At 47.9% G+C, this 21,015-nt stretch overlaps 1 protein-coding gene and 1 non-coding gene across 3 annotated transcripts in view; one reads left to right on the top strand and one right to left on the bottom strand.

The window, feature by feature from the left end:
* The window catches only part of Nav2 (neuron navigator 2), a 343,708-nt gene that overhangs the window by 283,400 nt on the left and 39,293 nt on the right, over positions 1-21,015 (bottom strand). The gene's annotated exons all lie outside the window — the stretch shown is intronic.
* Trnav-uac (transfer RNA valine (anticodon UAC)) lies at positions 7,754-7,826 on the top strand. Its single transcript has one exon. It is a non-coding gene; the product is annotated as a tRNA-Val (tRNA).

Here is a 21,015-nt window from a genome sequence, read left to right as displayed (position 1 = left end):
TAATGATTCAAAGATAAGAAAGGTTTTCTTTCCCCAAACCCATCACTAAGCATTCACCCAGCAGCACTGGCAAAGTGGGATCTAGACCCGTGTCTCATTTACCATTGAAGAAAATAACAAGAAAATTGGCAGTGCCCACTTAATCTACACCAGTGTTTCAGATACTGGGCTGGGTCCTGTTCTTAGACTACCTTGTATCATCTTTGTACAAGGATAGAGAACTGCAAAACTCTATTTCACAGAGAAGGAAAAGGGTCAGATTTAGTAAACAGCAAGGTTAGAATTCAAACCAGGAGTCAGCTGAGAGCAAAGGCTCTCAGCAGGGCAGCCTCTGTGTCCACTGAGGTCAGGTCTCTAGCAGAGCAAGTTCACAGCAGATGGCTGGTCTCCTGATTTGCAATGTAACCCCTTCTATGAGAGGGTTGAGGCTCATTTGGAGGATGCATGATGCTCTCTCTCTGAATGACAAGACCCAGTCACACATTTTCTTGCCTGGACTCCGGAGACTGTAGGGTACCCAGGACTTTGCCTTGTGCATGCTAGCAGGTTGTCTGAGCTCCTCTACCCTTCCTCTATCTGGTTGGAAAAGGGGTACAGCCATCTTGGGTGGTCCTTACAGTCCATTTGAAAAGTGAAACGCATTTAAAGACCCAGATAGGCCCAATAAAGGCTGACCCCTGACCCATGCAGAAGAAAGCTTTCTCCATAGACTAAAGAGACAGCAAGGACGTCCCAGTCCTGGCCTCAAGCACCTGCCACCAGGCCCCAGATGTATCCACAGTTTCCCTGCCTGGCCCAGAATCTGTTCTCTTCATAAAAGCTTTAGGCCTGGCCACCTTTGCCATTTAGGCTGCAAAGCAGAGTGGCATCTCGGACATGACTTGGTGAGAAAGCAAGGAGAACATGGCTCTCCCATAGCAGGGCTGGGAGAGGGTTCCAGGAAAGGATTAGGGAGCTACAATCATGACTTGGAGCAGCAAAGGCGCGTAACGTCTGCTAATGTTACAGCACCTTAAACCAAGCTGTAAAGTAGCAGCTTAAGTTTCCGCAGGCCAATCATAACATATGCAGTGTGAACAGTAAGGTGCACTTTTCTAACAAATACTTCATTGTGTGAAGACCCCGGCTCGGTGTCTATTATTTTGCATTTTTATTTTAAATAGCATCACTAATGAGATCATCCCAATAAGTAAGAATTTCAGCTCATCCATCCAATTCTTTATTGAGCTCTTATTCATCAAAACTCAGCACCTGTGAAGTTAGAACCTTTGACCCTTGTATGCTGAGGACGCTGACCAGACTTCAGCACTCTCTGACTTCGGTGGGGAGGATTACAATCCCTGCCAGCCGAAACCATCGATTAAAAAAAAAAAAAAAAAATCACAAAGCCAAAGCCAGGAGAAGAGCCTTTGGATCACATTTCCTGCTTGGGATGGGAAAACAATTCAGCCTTCCTGGAGAAGTAAGGAAAGCATTGCTGGCCTCACCTCTCCCCAGAGGGAGCCGGCAGTTACTAAGGAAAACGGAGGGAAAAGGTACCTGAAGCCTGGAGGCTTCTTGCAAGCTAGGAAAGGAACTACCACACTGTGAGAGGATATAGGAGGAGGGACTGCACACTTCCACCCCTACCCCAAATGAGCAAGACCATAAGGGAGCCGTGCCCACGTGCATCCTAAAGGACTACAATACAATGCTGGGCAGGGGTCCAGGAGGCAGACCAAGTCTGACCCAGGACCTGCCTGGGGAATACAGCTCTGCACCAAGAAGATGACCCTGGAGGTGCAAGTGCACAAGCCTCAGGGATTCAAGGGATTCACACACACACACACACACACACACACACACACACACACACTGAAATCTACCTTCAAAACAAAAAGAGAAAATACCAACTGCGGATCGGGGATTTTCCACTTCAGCAACAACTCAGGCTGTCAGGGAAGCGACCAAAGTGGAAGCTTGCGAATCTGCGGTGTGCCCTTACCAGCTTCATGGTGGAATTATTCTGTTCCCAGCGCCACAGCATCATGCTCATCTTACTTCAGGGTGAGGAGGGTAGGGGAAGAAGAAGGGAAGAAGAAAAAAGAAGCCGAAGCACCTGCCGGCGAAGTCCTTGGTCTGGCCCCGGCTCCAGGTTGTCCACTGTCCTGCAGCCCCTTGGGGCATCCCTGACTGGCCACAAAGGTCAATTCGCGCAGCCCCCTGAGGGAACTCAAGGCGAGAGCTGAGAGCAGCCTTGCGATCACACTTCTTTAAGTGCCGTGCTCCTGCAGCGCAATCCAATAACTCCCCTGTGCCCTAGCGAGCAGACACTGGGGCCCCTGGGGCTCTGCGTGGTGGAGGGGGTTGGGGGCACTGGCCAGTGTCGAACGGCCCGGTGCAAGGGGAACCGGAGAGCAGCCAGCGCAGCGGGGAGGTCCTTAACTCCTGCGAAGAGGGCGAGGGTAGGCGGGACAGCCTTGGGCAGAAGGGAGGGCTGCGATCCCGAGAGGGGGGCTGTGGCTCCCAGGACCATTCTGGCTCTCCGCCAGGACACCAGCTCGCATCTTCCCCCAACACGTGCTCAGCTCCTTCTCACTTTCTGCATCAAACTCACCCCAATTGTCCCGTGGTAGTCACTGGTACCGAGAGACAGCCGGATTCTGGGTTACGGCTGTAGGACAGACGCAGGCACGCCGGAAGACCAGCAGGCGCGCACAAACACCCTGGCCCATACCCCTGGAGGTTATTTATTTCCTGCTACGTAAAGGATGGAGCTTGGATGTTTTCAAACACACCTGGCAGCTGCAGGAGAAAGGGCCTCCGTAAATCCTGGTAGGGGAGGAGGGGACAGGCGAGTACACCGCTTTGGATACTTTGTTTCCTCCTCAGTCTCCTCCACCTGCTGCACCCTGTGTTGTGCTTTTCTTTCTCAGAGACTTCCGGGACTGGGCAGCGGCACTGTCCACTCATCCAAATGTGGCTCTCCAGGGGTTCTCAGAAACTGTCTTTCCTCAGAAGGCTCATGGCTTATTCAGAGCACCCCCACACCGCCACACCCCCATGACCCTGAGCACCCAGACATCAAGTCAAGTGTCTGGCTTGAGCAGCAGTAATATAGTGCAGGATAGCAAAGCTGTCTCCCAGAACTGACAGAGCCGGGCCAGAATTCTTGAAACTATACTTATTAAATATTATTTCATGTTATTATATGTTCTTTTCAGCAGACCAAACTTGAGAATGAGAAGAAGTGAGAAGACTGTTCTGATCGTTTTCTTTTTTTAGTTTTATTGTACTCAGGCCACTACTGCTCAATCATGGCTGCAGAACAGATTTGAAAGCTAAACATCTCCCACCACCACCCACCACCAAACCAGAATGCTTGAGGTTTTTTTTTTTTTTAATTAATTTATTTATTATGTATACAGTGTTCTGCCTGAATGTACACCTGCATGCCAGAAGAGATCTCATTGTAGAGAGTTGTGAGCTGCCATGTGGTTGCTGGGAATTGAACTCAGGACCTCTGGAAGGGTAGTCAGTGCTCTTACCTCTGAGCCATCTCTCCAGCCCCTGGTCCGATATTTTGAACAATGATCTTTAAAGCAGACCAAATAGATGAAAAAGGCTATATATAACCTCTACCCTTCAGGATTTGATTGCTCTCATTGTTAAAAACAAAAGAAGCTTTAATAACACAGTTTTCTTTGGCTTCTCTACGATTTCCCTTTCCACCCTCCATGCCGGACCTTCCATGGTCCACCGATGATTGCCTTTGTTGTATTGTCAGCATATCAAGGTCCTTCCCACCTCCCATCTGACAATTTCTCTCCTTGGCTGCCCAGGCTCACCTGTGGTCTCACCTCGAAGGTCACCTACTCTGAAGAGTTTTTGACTCTTTAAATGCAGCAACTCTCTCTCCTCCCCTCAAGCTCCTCTGTCTCATCAGTGTCATTGCATCACCGTTAGGCTCACTGCTAACTCTGTTAGCTTAATATTTTTTCTACCTTGTCCCGCTACACAAGTCCCAACCCAAACTATTTCATTCTCCCCTAGTGTCTGACCTACTCCTTGCACTTGCCACAGTATGTGGCCTGGAGTGGGAGTAACACAGGTCTCTGCAGCAAAAGGGTAGGGGTATAACCTAGAGGGGGCCAGCACATCACACATGCCATTTGGAAATGCATGTTTTGTATTAAAATAGACATATAGTCAGAGGCCAAATCTTAAAATATCTTTATTTTCCAGAACTAAAGCTTAACAAAAATCTTATTGGCCAGGACAGCAAAACAGAGGCTGTCTAGTGCATCTTATATTTTAATCCAGGGGCCCACATTACTGGGAGGAAGACTGGAAATCAAGGCTTCTTTATAGATGCCACCTGCCCAGGGACCCATGCATTCTCTAGGGAAAGCTGTTATAGGCCCATCACACTTCCTAATACAGTTGCAACAGTAACAGTGGTACTCCTCCAGGAAGTGGCTGCAGAGGTGGTCAGAGATGGAAAACACCACTCACGATCCAAGGAGGAGGGAGAATGGCATGCTCTCTAAGTGTGCCTGCCCAGTTTCAATAAAGGGACTCAAGGGTCGACTTGTCCTACCATGCTCATGTATGAAGACAGATGTGCTAGCCCTTTCAGCCTTGAGCCTCGATGGTGCAGCGCTTCCCCAGCGTTGTGTGGGGTACTGAGAAGCAGGAAGAGGCCCCCTCTGGTGTGTGACTGCCTGGTTGGAAAGAAGGCAGACAGCAGACAGCTAGGTAAAGCCTGTAACCTGTGAGCGCTTCTCAGTCCATGCATACCTTTCTTCCACAAGAAAAATGAGAAGCATCTCGAGTGGGGGGGGCACCCATACTAGAGGGTACAGGGATGAAGTGGCATGGCAGGGTGGAGCAGTCAGAACGAAGGCCACTGAATGGCATAAGTTAGGAGTTATCAGTTGGCTGAGGCCAACTAGGTTCCTGCAAAGGAGGGGTGTTATCTATCTTTAACTCATAAACTAAGAGCAGTGTGTCTAAATTCCTGTTTAGGGAAGATCTTTGTGATGATGGGACAGATTTAAAATGGTAGAGGGAGAAGACATTTGAAATGATGAGGGGACAAGGCACGAGTACATGAATAGGAGATGTGTGCAGCTGAGACCAGCTGTTTACTGTGAGGCAAAGGTGGCTCCTAAGGGTGGCAGCTGTTTACCCCAGCAGGTGTCAAGTCTCTGAAGATATGCAGAGACACACTTTGCCTTGGGGAGTGTTTCGGCATCTACCAAACTGCCTCTACAACACTGTCCTCTTCCTCTCACTTCCCTAGTCTCCAGCCGTGGCCTCTGGGGAAGATTAGCCTGTGTGGACCACATGGGACACTGCGCTACCTCCTCCCAGCTGGTGGCCTCTTTTCCAGTCCTGGCCTTCTGACCCATCCCCTGGGCCTGTCAAACTCAGTGCTGACCTTTAGGGGCTGTGACACTGCTCCCCCCCAGCTCAGCCTCCTCAGAGCCTGGATCTGCTTTTCCTGTGTTGTGTTCTAGATTGTCCATCTTGATATCAAAATGGCCTGCCGCACATCACTCAGTGCTCACAGATTCTCTCCCATTCACTCTGAATTTGCCCATCTACCCATCTTTTCTAGTGATGAACTCAGGAGGGAGTCAGGGTTTGGGGCTCCTGATCCTCAAAGCAGAGAGAAGAGGGCCAAGACCGGGAGTGAACAGTTGGTGGCCTGGCACACCGAAAGATGCCACTGTTGCCTCCTTAGGAGAGAGAGTCCCAACCACGGAGTCGCTTCCTTCTCCCCCACCACAAAGTGGCAAACCTTCCTTCTACTGCCGAAATGAAACTCCGCGCCTGATAAACTAATTTGCGTCCAGCTGTTAATAGTTTAATGTGTTTCCCAGAGGCCACACTTCTCCCACTCCTTCAGCCAGGCTAGTGACGGGGAAAAAGTGCAGACAGGGTAGGGGTGTCTGGGGGAGCCTCTTCAAACGGTTTCAAATACGTGTTTTTCACATGGTCTAAAATAGCCACAAGACACAGAATCAGTATGCTCATCCAAGAAGAAGGAGGAAACAAGCTCGGTGCATGATGTGGGAGACATGTTGCTGGACTATGCACCCTCTGCCAGTGGACATCCTGGACATCTGTGACTGCTGAGTGTGACACGGGGCACTTTTGGGGACCCAACACAGCAGTGCTAAGAAGCGTTTTGTAGATACAGTTCAGAGAGGCAATGACTGACTCTCCTCCCTCAACTTGTAAGCTCCTTATAACTGAGTGTTATGCGGGCCTGCCTGCCCAGCATCCTGTACCTACATGACTACCATATTACAGTCAGGAAATGAAGTGCCCTCCTGGAGACAGTGAAGGTGAGCTCTGTGCAGGCATTGCCACAATGGCTTAAGGAATCCCCCCAGCCTGCCCAGGTGAAGAATGGTCAAGATCTTGAATGGAAGGGATGGATCTGAGTGTGGTGCCTCACACCTGTAATCCTAACACTCAAAACGCTCATGCAAGACACTTACCAAAGTTAGAAGCCAGTGGAGCTACATGGCGACTCACCCAAGCCTGAGTGAGACTGTGTCTTAAGAGAAGAGAAGGGGGATCCAAGGAAGAAAATGTATAACAGTGAAAATAAAAGCCTTATGGAAGCATACAGCATGACAGCTTGTCAGCTCCAGAACTAGAGTCAGACTGAAGGAAAGTACCAATCCTCCCCAAAGGAGGACTCTTATCTGCAGCCTGAGCACAAGCAGGGCCGAGAGCACAGTAGGTACTTTCCCTCCACCAGGCTTTGAGGGACACGAGTAGCATTTCAGAAGGTCAGTCTGAGGGCATGGGGACTGCTGAGGTTGTAGGCCTGTGAGGGTTTGAGAGCAAGCTTTAAGGCTTTCCGGAGAACAGACAGAGTGCTACACTGACAGGCCAACAAATCAATGACACCTCCTTAGAAAGCCTCCAGCACACGAGTGGAACGCCACCGCCTAGCGCTTTCCTCAGCGGAGCTGGTGGTGTCACTTCCAGCTCACCACACAATCCAGACCCTTTTCCTGCCAGTGGCGGAAGGTTAGGGCAGCGACAGAGAAGTTCCAGGTGGACAGTGTTTCCCACGCCCTTCTGGTAGCCTGAACTACTTTCTCTGCCGAACCAGGCTGTGTGTTCTCATTTATCCATGAAAGTGCTCAGGCTGGCCCTCAGCCTGAACATGGCTGTTCCTGCCAGTCACTGCCCTGCCAAATGGCATAGTGGTGACCTTTCAGACCCAGGGCAAAGTTCACTTTGTTGGTAAAATTCTCTCAGGTCCTTCTCCCCATTGGAACCATCCACCCCTCCCGCGTGGTCCTCAGCATTTCTGTCCTGCCGTGGTACGTGGTCCTCATGTGAATACGGCAGGTACCCTTCATTGTTGTGCTCTGGATGAACACTAGTGTTGACACCATCACTTCCGAGTGATACGTTGAACAGCAACAAGCTCTCTAACTTATCCAAGTGCACACTCAAGTACCTGGCTTGCTATTGGCACAGCAACAAATGAGTCCAGAATGGCGAGCCTGAAGGAAGTTTAAAGATCACCCCATTTTATTTCCTGATTTTTTTTGGAAGAACCTGGGCCCCTGTACACAAGTCCTTCCGTGATATAAGAAAGATATTCAAAATAAACTCAAGTGAATTAGGAGCCTGGAAGATGGCATCAGGGCAGCCCGGCAAGATACTTTCAAATCCTCCACCCCTCAGGTGGAGGTCTGCAACCTCACTGTGTGCTGTGCATCCAGAACCCAGGTGTTGGGGTTCCATAGTGTAGTGGTTATCATGTCTGCTTTACACGCAGAAGGTCCTGGGTTCATGCTCTAGTGGAACCATAGTTCCATGGCAAACTTGTTTTGTAAAAGTAAATACCCTAGATTGAAAACAGAACCAGGCATTTATTTCCTTTCCTAGTGGCTAGAAGGCAAGAGTAAGCACTGTGTCTTATGTCTCTAAGGATCTCAAAACACTTCTGTGCACACAAGAGCCTGAGGATGAAGAATGAGTGCCTGAAGACTTGCTCGAAAGCTCCGGGTTAGGGGCTTTGGCTTATTTGAGGCCAACAAATGCCCTCAGAACAGGCAGCATGCTTCTCAGCCAATCTGAGAGTTGCCAGGTACCCCTGGTATTTATTTGCTCAATTCAGCACCTCAGGCCTCCAGGCTCCTCCACTACGCTCCTCCCCCAGTCACCTCAAGGAGGCAGATAAGGCTTGAAATTATGCAATCTCTGGTTGACCTCTGACCCCACTTTGAAGGACCAGGCCTGTGTGGCCAGGTCTTCATCCCCCACTGGCCAGGAGTGAAACTTCTAGCTCTAACCTAGCTAAAGGTCAGGGTGAGGACCTTTGGAAAGTGGCTTAAGGACTTGGTTTAGCTTTCTTTGCCCACTCAAGCGGGCCAGAGGTTCATATGAGGTCAAAGGAAACTGCTTGAAGCAAAAGCGAAGAGCCCTGACATGACAGTTCAGGCCCAGAATCCTGGGCAGCCAGCACTGGCTGAAGCATGCCAGGTTACCCGTTTACAACTGCCATTAGCCCCAGCTTGGCAGGTACTGAATGATTTTCAGAAGAGCTTCCTGGGACAGAGTTGCTATCTGGAAGTCCCCTGGCATGTACTGGGTTGCAGGGCTGTTTTCTGTGGCTGTGGTTTAATGGGGGAGAGGATGGGGTACAGGAGCAGTCGTTGATTTGGCATTCACTGTAGGATCTGCCCTTTCATTCTTGGCCAGTTCTGGTCCAGAAGGATTGAGGTTGGAGGTTTAAGAACAACATCTCTCCCAAAGGGATGCTTGTGGTCCACAGTTCCTGGAAACTGCTGGGGGACAAGTCCGGCCATTCTCACCTTGGCTGCAGGAATGCAGTAAGTTCTCACCCAAAGGGTTTGTGACTGAGCAGCTGAGCCAACAGTGGAAAGGAGTTAGAAACTGCTGCATGGATAAAGCTGTCGGTAAACTAATTACATTTTTTCCCGGCACCCTTTCCTTCCAGGAGATAGACATACACCGATATGCATGTACACACACACACACACACACACACACACACACACACACACACACACGCATAGTCATGCACACACACGTGGGCACTCACACATACATAGATACACATGCAGCCATGCATGTACAACAGTGTGTACAACCTGCTCTTGGAGTTTCTTCCTCCCCCAGCCCAAGGGAGGGTGCTTCTCACAGGGAGCTGGCACTGAGGTCTGGGCCTCAGGGCGAAAGCTAAGGGTAAACAGGAAGAAAGAGACATGGGCCCAGACAGTGTGTATTTGTGTGTGTGTGTGTGTGTGTGTGTGTGTGTGTGTGTATACTCACTTGCTGTTTGAAAGTCAACAGATGACCACCCTGGAAATCCCAGAACTGAGGCTAAGGACATCTCTCAGTACAGCTGCTGCCTGCCTTTGGCCTCCACATCGGCCAGCGTTGGCCTGGGCTTTCCCGGGCCGTCCTCAACTCCCACATCAGAGCTGGAGACTAACTCTCCTTAGTCAACTCAGCCCTCCCAGCAGCTTCCTCCTGGTCATGTTCCAATGAACTTGAACACCAAGAACCCACCACAACCCGGTTTCATGCTTGCCAAAGTCCTGTCAGATCAGCTACCCTGGAAACTATTCTTTATTGTTTTTTAAAAATGTTCTTATGTGTGCATGGTATGTATATATGTGTATATGTACAGGCATGCATGAGCCAGAGCAGCATATGGAGGTCAGAGGGCAACCTTGGGGGTTGATAGAGGCCTCCCACCTTGCTTTAGATAGGGTCTCTTGTTTGTTGCTGGGTTTGACTGTGAGTTTCTGGGAAGTCTCCTGTCCCCACCTGTCATCTTGCCACAGGAATGCTGGCTACAGACACATGGTATTGAGAATGAAAAATTACATTTTACAGGCTGAGTGTGGTGGTGCATTCCTTTAACCCTAGCACTTAGGAGACAGCGGCCAGCCTTGTCTACATAACAAGTTCCATGCTAGTCGGGGCTAAATATTCAGACCCCATCTTAACAAAAAAAATTTACAGGGAGGGAAAGCAGCTACTGAAAGTTAAACAAGGGCCAACAAGATGGCTCTGGGGGTAAATGCACTTGCTGCCACATATACAGTAAATCCATAAATAAACAAACTTCTTAATTTTGAAAAAATAAGTTGAGGGCTGAAGAGATGGCCCAGTAGTTAGGAGCACTGGCTGATTTTTCAGAGGACCTGAGTTCAGATCCCAGCACCCAGAGGGTGGCTCCAATTTCAGAGGATCTGATGCTGTCTTCTGTCCTCCACAGGGACCAGGCACATATGTGATCCACTTATAATCATACAGGCCAATAGTCACACATATAAAATAAAAATAAATAAATCTTTAAAAAAAAGTAACTTGAGCAGTTTCTCAGAGTCACACAGCTACAAAGAGAGCTCCCTTGGGTTCCCACTCCATCTGGCGGCAGGACCTTCCTCTTAGCTCCTGAAGTTCTGACTCTTCAGTACACAGCACTGTCACCATGTGGACGGAGGATCAATATACACACAACATGCAACACAGATGTGGTCAGCTGCAGGCTTTAGGGCAGGTAAGAACCACTGCCCTGTCTGGTGGCTTTACTGCCATTGTCTTTAATGATTGACACTAAGAGTGAAATTCCCAGGGTCATCCTCAGGCCTTTGCAATACCACCTACCCTAGGCAGTGTTTTAAACAGCCCCGTGGCTTGGGACAAGTCCCCAGTCTCCCTGTGGCTCAGTCTCCTCTGCCACAGAGCCATTCTTATCTCTCAGGGTGCTCTAAAAGGCAGGGAATTCCCATGTGACAAGCATCTCAGAAGTCATGAACTCCTAACACTAGTGCCTTAAAGGTGGTTGAAGGGAAAAGCTTAGCCGGTTCAACAGCTTACCATTTGTCCTAACTGTGCAGGACTTCAAGGGGCCCTTACCTGAGAATGAGGGTTCTGGGTCTCCAAGAAAGAAATGGAGAATGGGGTCAGTAGCCATCTTATCTATGGATGCATTCCTATCACCTTGCAACCCCTCCCGAGGAAATGCCTGAAATTATAGAGAGCAGCAAACCCCACACATGCTACATTTTCCCTATAAGATATGTTGATGATAAAGTTAAATTTATACATGGCCACAGTAAGAAAAGAACAGCCAGTGGACAATAATAGAAGAGAGGAATTCTAATACACTTAAGTAAAAGCCCTCTTATTTGAACATGTGACCTTTTTCTTTCTCAAAACGTAGACTTTTTCATGGAATGCTTTTCAATCATAGTTGATGGTGGTAACTGACTTGGTTTTCCACACAGGGTCTTGCTATGGAGCCCGGACTGATGTGGTAACTTACTATGTAGGCAATCCTGCCTTAGCTTCATGAATGCTGGAATCATAGACAGGACCACCAGACGCAGAGGATGGTGGACAACTGAACCTGAGGAAGGCGGGTCTGTGGGAAAGGCAGGACCACCGTGCTTTCCAAAATTATTTGACCTCAGGACTCTGGGGTAGGGAGATTCTTAAGGTGCCTCTCTAGAAAATTCACCTCAGGACACACTTCCAGAGGGCAGAACCTGGCATTTATTTTCCCAGAAAGCGCCCCATTTCAAAGCAACCACCAGATGCCATCTGCAGTCACCCTTCATTTTCCTGTTATAGTTTGAGTCTGCAACAGACACCAGCCTGTGCTTTGACTATTATGTGTTTTAATTCAGGGCCCACAGAATGCAAGTGGGGAAAGAGGCCGTGGAACTCCATCAGAACCATGACGACAGACCTTTGGTGACTTCCTTTCCCCCAGTCTTTGTATCCTACACACAATCTGGTTTGTATCTTCAGGATTCTTCAGAGTCACAACAAATGCCAGTCACTCAGAATGTTAAACAACATTGTGTGGCCGGTGCTGACACAAAAACAAGACTTGAAGGATGGCTCTCCAGATGACGACTTCTTCCCTCCTAGCAAGGGGAGAATTGGGAGTGAAAGACGAACAGGTCTCACACATAGGCACAATTGGAAAAAGTGGATCTCTCAGCTCAGACCCCACATGTATGAAAGATGGCCTGGGTGTCTAAAATTCTCCATACCTCATCCTGACAGAAAGAACTGCTAGAATGTCTCTGTGTGTTCTTAGGTGATCTAAGGTTTCTTTTTTTTGTTTTGGTTTGTTTTTTTAATAAATCACCATCCTCAATCTCCACCATGACCATTTGAAAGCAGTACTCAGCTTTTGAATGTACCACCATTGGAAGAGTGGCAGAGTTAAGAAAACTGACAATCTACACATAGCTCATCAATACAGTCAGAGTTTCAATACAGCTCTGTGTGACTCTAACCCTGAGTCTACAGTAAGGTGCCTAGCTGCACATTGTCCTCGAAGTTCTTTCTTCCATCTTGTGGAGGCCACACAGAGCTAACCTGCCTCAGGACAGCCAGGTGCACCACAGCTTTGCCACAGCAACGTTTCCCAAAACAGGACCTCAAACAGCAGCACCAATACCAGTCTTTTATCACTAATGAGAATTCCTAGACACCATAATTCTATACCTGATGAATGAGAAACCTTCTGGGCCTCAGCAATTTGTTTTAACAAACGTAGCAATTGATTTTAGTACCTCTCCATCCTGGGGCTGGGGAGATGGCTCAGGTTAAGAACACTTGCTGCTTTTGCAGAGGACCTGAGTTTGGTTCCCAGCACCCACATGGGATGGTTCAAAACCTCAACACTGGCTATAAAACTCTCTGTCTCTCTTTCTCTATCTATCTATCTATCTATCTATCTATCTATCTATCTATCTCTCTCTCCATTATTTCTAAGGCAGGCACTTCAAGGCAGGGGCATTGAGGGACTAAGAAAACCAGCTGTAGAGTGAGCCATCTGACTCTTCATCGACCAGTGTCCCTAGTAACCAGCAAGGCAGAAGTTGCTAAGATCAGGGAGGGGAGGTAGGAACTAGCAGTTATTCCAGGAGGCCTGAGAGTCTCAGAATTAGAAAAGCTAAGGCTTTTTCCAGATGAGGGCCAAGACAGAATGAACAGAATAACCTAAGGTCCCACATGGAAATCATGAGACAAAGTTCCACAGTCTTTGCCTAGCCTCGAACATGTGTGGTACTATTCCCACTGTGGTCCAATGCAATAGCTCATTTCTGTACCCTTTACAAAACCATGGCTGCTCAGAGCACAGCAAGTATGTACAGCCGTTCCTGGCTGGTCCCTTATCTCAGCAAAGACCCTGCTGAGAAGGGCTCCTTGCTATCCCCTCACCTGTACCCCAATACTCTCTGCCCTTCTGGATGCAATTCTGTCTGTTATTCCTTTCTCCACCCCGGGGTGACCAATAGAATTGGACTGAATCAGGACAGCTCTCAGATACTTGAGGACAGTGGCCATGCTTCCTGGGTCTTCTCTTGTCAGGATAACAGATATGCATTTTCTAATAATTCCTTTCTACCTCTTCCTATGTGTGTACTTTGCCATCTCAGTCCACTTCCTGAGGCTTCTCTAAGCCATGCCCTGAAGCCCTCATCTGCCAATTTTCTGTTGGCCAAGCTCACCAAATTACACTTAATTCAAGTGGAGCAAAGGGCATGAAATTTAAGGAGGTGAAGAGCCCTTTCCTGTGGAAGAGCCAGGGAAAGGAAGCCCTACCTCCCAGGTTTTCATCCCTTCCTCCTTAGAGGCAGAACATGGGAAACACAGCCTGCCCTTCAGAGGTGCCTCCCAGCATCTGCTTTCTCAAGGAAATACTTTCCAGATTCACCTCACATGCCTTTAGGGAGGCCTGTGCTAGATGTGGAAGCTCCAGCCATGCATGCCTGCCCACTGTGATGTGGTGGGAAAGCCATTTCCTAGCGTCTCCTCAGTTCCCAGAATTGGGGAAATGAGGGTGGGGGCAGGAGGTCACTGAACCAGCTGGATCCCTTAGCTTGGAGTTGGTGAACATCAGTCAGGTTCTCTGCCGTTGGCTGGGACTGAATCTGTCTACAGGGAAGTATAGAAATGTGTCTGCTCCCCCACTCCCAGACAGATGGGCTATTATCTTTCAGAGGAAGCCCTGGGGCTGGGTTAGGAGCCTGTAGATCTAGGTTGGAGGCCTTTGAGTGCTGTGGAGCATAGGGTAAGCTCTTCAGCAAGGCTGTGGTCTGCAGCCTCACTTGAGGATTCTTCAATGCCTCTCTTGTGGCTACTAAAGAGCACACAAGCATACACGTGAAAAGGGAGGTAGAGTCTGGCATATATGTGGTTGTCTGTTGTTGCTATCTGAAGCTCTGCTTTATACAACTCAATAAGAGATCGAGTCATATGTGGCTCAAGTGTCTTAGGCCTTGCAAGATCATTATTCTCTCATTTGATACTAGTAAATCAGGAAAATGATGATATCAAGATTTTCCATGAAATTGTGTACACGAAAGCTTCAAAGAGCAGGAAGGCCAGCTAACTGGCCTGGGATCACAGGGAAGAGCTGAGGTTAGATGCAAGATCATAACTGCTTGTCTTGAGCTCTTGGGCTCGTGTTCTATTTCCTCTCATATCATGTAGTTGTCTCTTAATGTTAGAGCTAGATGCATTCTGTAGGACCCTAAACAGTAGACAACTCTTCTTTTATGCTTTTATCCTGAGTGCTTTCCAAGGAAGAGATGTCTGTGCCATTGCATGACCTGACTTGGCTCTGATGCCAAGGTTGGTCCAGTCCCTGCCTGGGGCATGAGCCAGCATAGACTCTGGCTTTCTGCCTTATTCCTTGTGCCCCCGTTGTTCAGCCAAGATTCTTCCTTTCATCTAGAGCTAGTGCAGCAGCAAGTAGGGTACCAAGTATTCCTGGATACACAACCATCTTCTGCAGCATCCTTGCCATTTCCTAGGAAGGACTTATCTAAGCCTATTTCTCCAAGAGCTTCTGAGCCACAGGAAGGCAGTGTGGGAAGAGGGTGTTCCCACCTGTTCCAGATTTATCCCTCAAGAGGCCCCTAGAAGGAGATTCCCCAGGATTCGTGCCTGGAGTTAGGAGGCTTCCTGAAGGAGCTTCTAGAATGACCAGCTTTTTCCAACATGACCCACCTAGGCCTGGGAAGCACCATCGTTCTAGTCTTCCAGCTTAGCTTTGCAGCTGGTTCGCTATGCAGTCCAGGAAACACTGCTGCTTATCTCCACACTTCTCTGGCTCCAGAAACAGCAAGCCCGCCTCTTCCAGAGACGCTGGAACTGGCTCCCTGAAAGACTTATCAGCTAAGATGTTCCAGTGACATCAGCTTTCTCAGAGCTGGACAGATCCTCTCACTTCAAAGCCTGACTTGTTCCCTGGGGCCTTTCCCCCCAGCATGCTGTGCACACCTGGACAAATCTTTAGGCGGAAGAGCCATCAAGCACAGATCTCACCATCTGCAGTGTTGAAGATATCCAAGGAGAGCCTTTAGAAAAGAGGCATTGTGGGGGCTGAGATCAACCTGCTGCCTGGCAGGATCCTGCTAACTGGATTCATGTAGCAAACAAGCATCTCTTCAAAGACCACTGAGTGTCAGGGACTGTTTTGGGTGCTAGGGAAGGACAGTGACAAAGGAGGCAAAAGCAGCACCTGTCCTCTATAAGTTGAAGTTCCAGGGCTACTAAGGGCAGAGTGGCACACAGGTGAAGGTATGGGAAGTCCTAAGAGGACAAGCTAGCCAAATAGGGTTAGTGTACCAGTGTGAGGGTGGGACACTCGGGGGGGCTGCCCAAAGAGGACACCTGCAAGCAGAGACTTGAACACAGCAGCCAGAAAGTCACAGGGAGACCTGAGGGAAGAGGGGTCCAGGCAGCAGAGAAGGGTAGTACACAGGCTCTGAAAAGAAGGGGTCAAAGTGCTCAATGACAGAAGGCAGGGTAAGCCAGGCAGAGGGCTAAAGAGAAAGGAAGAGGCTGTCTTTAAAGAGCAAGGGTCAGCTAAGTGACCTGGGCAAAATGTACCCTCAGAGTGGTTTTACTAACCTATGAGCTAAGAACTGTTTTCAAGGTTTTAAAAGTTTAGAAGGAGGAAACCATAGAGGTGACCATATGCCAGACTCATGCTGAGCCCACCGAACCTAGCACGCCTACTATCTGGCCTTTGACTGAGAAAGCATGCTTATCAACTTAAGATACATCTAAAGGGCAGTAAACTGTAGTGTGTATAGGAAGTACTGGAGGGTTCTGGGTAAGATGGTGGCATGTCCCTACACGCACCTGTCAACACTCTGGCTCCACCACGGAGAAAGGGTTATTGTGGTCTTGAGTAGGTGATGTCAGGGAGCGACACTCTGAGGGGAGCAGGGGAAGTAATGCAGTCTGGAGTGATGGCAGTGGGAAGCAGGGCTGACACTCAGACATGTTAGCAGCTGAACAGGGGTGTGAGGAAGAGAGCAGGGCACTTTGACCTGAATGGCCAGGCACACATTTGGTGTTGTTTGCTGAGGTGCAGATAACTAAGGGAGAAGGAAGTCGTTGTCAGGCTTTGGGATCAGGAGAGCTGCTTGGGTAGTGGTTAGTCAGTTTGAGATAAGGACTACACATCAAAGCAGAGACACTTAGACACACACACACAGTGTGCACATAGAAAACATAAAGAACAATGGCGTCTTGGGCACTACCTGAGAAAAAGGGGAGGGAATGTGTTGAAGACCGACTCTTACACGGGAAGCATTTCATCTTGATTCTCTAACTAGCCACAGGACCAAGCTTTCCATTTGTTTCTCCCATTTGGATGATAAGGAACAGGGCTTAAAGGTTGAGCTGTTTCCTCAACTGAGTGCTGAGTCTGGGCAGCAAAGTTGGTGTTCAGGTTTCTCTCCTCTGTATCTGACCTGCATCACACATGTCTTCTTAAAATGTGCCCTTCGGACAAACTGCAATCTCCCAGTCTCCTGGAAGTATTTCCCAGAAGCAGCAAAACAATACTTGTTTCTTACGTCTGAATTTACTAAAGTCAAATAAACACATTTGTTATAATAATTTTCTCTAGATGCAGCACCAAACCAATGACCTATGTGGCAGGGGGAATCAATTAATAATAAAAGAGGTGGCATTCGTTAAAGCAGCATGCAGGAATTACATGCTTATGATTGCACTACATGTACTAAGCAATGGCCATGTCTGTTTCATTCTATTCCACAGAGAGCAAGCTGAGCTGCCTCACTCCTGAGTCATGGAATCGAGGCTTTAATCCAGGTGTGACAGATCCCAGGAGAGAATTCCAACTCAGTGCATTTTATGCTAGAGGATAGTTAAAGCTGGAAGATTAAACAGTACTCAGCAAAAATATATGTGTGCGTACGTGTGTGCGTGCATGCATGCATGCATGTGTGTGTGTGTGTGTATCATAGCATATATACGAAGGTCAGAGGACAACTTTGTAGAATCAGTTCTTTTCATCCAACTTTGCATGGTGTGTGGTGGCTGAAATAAGAAATGTTCCCTGTAGTCTCAGGCATCTGAGCACTTGGTCTCTAGTTGGTGGCACTGTTTGGGGGAGGTTTAGGAGGCGTGGCCATGCTGAAGGAAGTATGTCACTGGGAAAGGCTTTGAGAGTACATGGCCTTGCTCTACTTGCGGTTTATTCCTTCTACTTTGCCATTAAAGATGAGCGCTCTCAGGTCCCTGCACCTACCACATGCCTATCACGCCCCTACCCTCCCATGATATATCTTATCCTTCCGGTGCTATATGTCAAACTCACTGTTCTTTAAGTTGCCTTGGGTCATATGTTTTATCACAGCAGCAGAACACTGACTAATACACTCAGGTTCCAGAGACTGAACTCAGATCATCAGGCTTGCATAGCAAGTGTCTTTACCCACTGAGGTATCTCTATTTAAGTATTTCTTTAATGAATCAAGTCTATGGCTAGGGAGATAATGGTTAAGAGTGCTTACAGCAGAAGCTTGAGGACCTGAGCTTGAATCCCCAGAACCTACATAAAAAGCTGGGCACAGCATGTACCTGAAATCTCAGTGCTGTGAGGGGTGGGTGGCAGAGATAGGAGGATCTGTGGAGCTTGCTGGCCACCAACCCAGTTCCAGATTCAGTGAGTCTTAAAGGAATAAGAAAGTGAGTGATGTCCTCCTTCACTCTCCACATGTTCACACATGTGATACACACACACACACACACACACACACACACACATAATAGCTAGCTAGATGGTTGATAGATCATAGATAGATAGATAGATAGATAGATAGATAGATAGATAGATAGATAGATAATAAAAATAAAGCAAAACTAAAGAACCAGAAAAACTGAGATGGAAGCTAAGGAGAAAAAGACAGAATAAAGCAAGCTAGCCAGGAGCAATTCATCTGTTCTTGTAGATGATGACTATTAACTGACCAGACCCCCGGAGGAGTAGAAGTAAGCTCACAGGCGGAGAGATGGAGCCTGTGGTGCATGCTCTAGCGTGGATACTACCTGTGGATGCAGAGTGTGGGAGATGCTCAGAGCACCATGCAATCCTACAGACTGCCTCATTTTGCTTGACCAACACCCCTGTCCTGAAGGTGAAGAACCTGTGGGGTATGTGATTCCAGCATGCTACTTCTGTTTTATTCATTGGACCTGGTATCCATACATTTGAATGCCCTTGTCTCTTTCAGTCAGCTTCTTTCAGTCAACTTCCCATCACACCCATGGAGTAGATTTTTAACTGGAGGATCCGGCCTTCCATCTATCTGATGGTGAGGAGAATTCTATGTACACAGTGGGAAATGTCCATCGTTCTGTTGAATCTCCAAATGGATATATGATCTCAAGAAACTAAAAGTTATGCTGCCAGACACCTGCCACTAAGCCCAACAGCCTGAGATTCATCCTCAGGACCCACATGGTGGAAGGAAAGAACCAGCTTCTCCAGTTGTCCTCAGACCTCTATATGCATACCATGCCATGCTGTGCCGTGCCATGCATTTCTTCCCCCATCCATAAACAACGTCTGCAATATTTGGATAGACCCTGATGCTCTTTTTTCCTTAGCAGCTGTCATGGAGCCGAAATCACTAAATTCAAGCCTTGCTTTCAGCAACTATGTGAGGACAGTACCGAGTTTTTCCAGGCAAAGCATAAAATAGAACTTGATCCATTCACTTATACATGGACCCAGGGAGGAAGTTCCAGGTTCCTGACTGCTGAGAGAGGCATGGTCCCTCACCATGCTTTGCATGACACCCCCTCATTTGGTTGTTATGTGAGCCACACCCCTATCCCTGCCTCCACTTTGTAGGTCTACCCCATTTCCCTGTGTACATAAGGTCTTCCTATCAGCCAGAGAAAACAGCAGTGTTCTGATGGTGGGAGGTAGGACATGCTTCCTTGGCAGGCTGTTTATCTGCCAGGATTCCTGCTTGCTATGCATGTTCTTGAGCTTCAGATATCAATCACCATCTTGATAGGTGGACACTGGAAGGGAAAATACAAATGGTCTCCTATTACTGTTTCAAGTTCAAGTGAGACGTTTAAGAGCCAAGGTCTTTGTCAGCATTCCTTTCTTCCTTGCTACAACACAGATCAAGCGTCCACTGCGCTGGATATGCTTTCACAACATCTGCACTGAGGACAACATAAGGGACATGATGCATTCCTGCCATAATCCGCAGCTTATGGACAAATGCAGGAAGAAATCATCTCAAGTATACAAGTGTTCTGTGCTAATGAGGACATGTCACCAAAAGGCCAAATACAGTTATCCTGGTGCAGAGGATGGTGACAGCTATTTAGCGAGACAGCAAGAATAAAGGAGACTAGATTAGAGCCACCAAGGCTGTGCAAAGGCTGGGATGCTAAAGTCAGTAAAGTATATCAGAGAGATATGAGTGAGCCTGAGATAGCAGAGTATGAAAAGTAGAGCTAAAGGTCTTAGTAAGCAGCCAGGAAGCTAGGACCTGCTGGGGAAGGCTCCCCATGGCATCACAGAAATCTGGGTCTCAACCTGAGAGGACTGGGGAATCATGGGACAGTATCGAGGAGATGTATGAAGGTGCCTGTGAGTGTGCATGAGAGAGAGAGAAACGATAAGTTTGAGACTACTTATTCATTTATGTTTGCATATTCTTGTACATATTTTAATTTATTTATTCTATTTTCATGCATATGCATGTTTGCCTATGTGTGTACCTGGTGCCTTCAGGTAGAAGAAGGCGTTGGATCCCTTGGAAATGGAGCTGCAGATGGTTATGAATCACTACATGGATACTCAGGAACTCCCCAGTCCCCTGCAAGAGCAGCTAGTGCTCTTAGCTGCAGAACTATGACTCTATCCCATACATGTATATGTTTTTGACTGTTCTAGGCTTTGAAAAGCACTTTACTATTAGCATATCTATCCAGTTTTTGTTTCAAAACGGTCTTACTACATTTCTCAGGCCAGTCTGGAACTGACTACAGAGCCCACATAAGCCACAAATTCGTGATCCTCCTGCCTCTACCTCCCAGGTGTTAGGATTATAGGAGGGCACTGCTCTGTCTGATTCAAGGTTTTAGAGGATTATTATGGGCTAGAGAGATAGCTCAGCAGTTTAGAGTACTTTTCACTCTTGCAGAAGGTCCCCATTCAATTCCAAGCACTCACAAGGTTCATGGCCATCTGTAACTCCTGGGGATCCCATAACCAACTCTGACCTCCTCAGACACCAGGCACACACACATGGAGCACAGATAAACACACACACACACACAAACACACATTATATGGAGACAAAACATTTATACATATTAAAATAATTTTTTTTAAAGAACATTCTGAGCACAGTATGAGACGACCGAAGATAGCAAGAGTCCGCAGATGTGAGAGGAATGCAGTATAGAGGCATCTGTGTAGTGGGCATATATATTTTGGTCTGGACCAGGCTGCAGGTAATAACGGGAAGATAAATGGGATCACTTGGAAGCCAGTGTGATACTGAACTATAGAGTAGGATGATGGTTGGAGTGGAAGTAGCAAGCAGCAGGAATAGTCCACTAGGCATGACGTCTGTGCTCATCCTCAAAGCACACCTAAGTGGCCCCACCTGCTCCTCAAGGACATAGCTATCTGAAGGG

The sequence above is a fragment of the Psammomys obesus genome, unplaced genomic scaffold (genome assembly GCF_907164565.1).
Source record: "Psammomys obesus unplaced genomic scaffold, mPsaObe1.curated_primary_1811, whole genome shotgun sequence".
Lineage (NCBI taxonomy): Eukaryota > Metazoa > Chordata > Mammalia > Rodentia > Muridae > Psammomys > Psammomys obesus.
The sequence above is the reverse complement of the archived record's forward strand: the minus strand, read 5'-3'. Positions and strand labels throughout refer to the sequence as shown.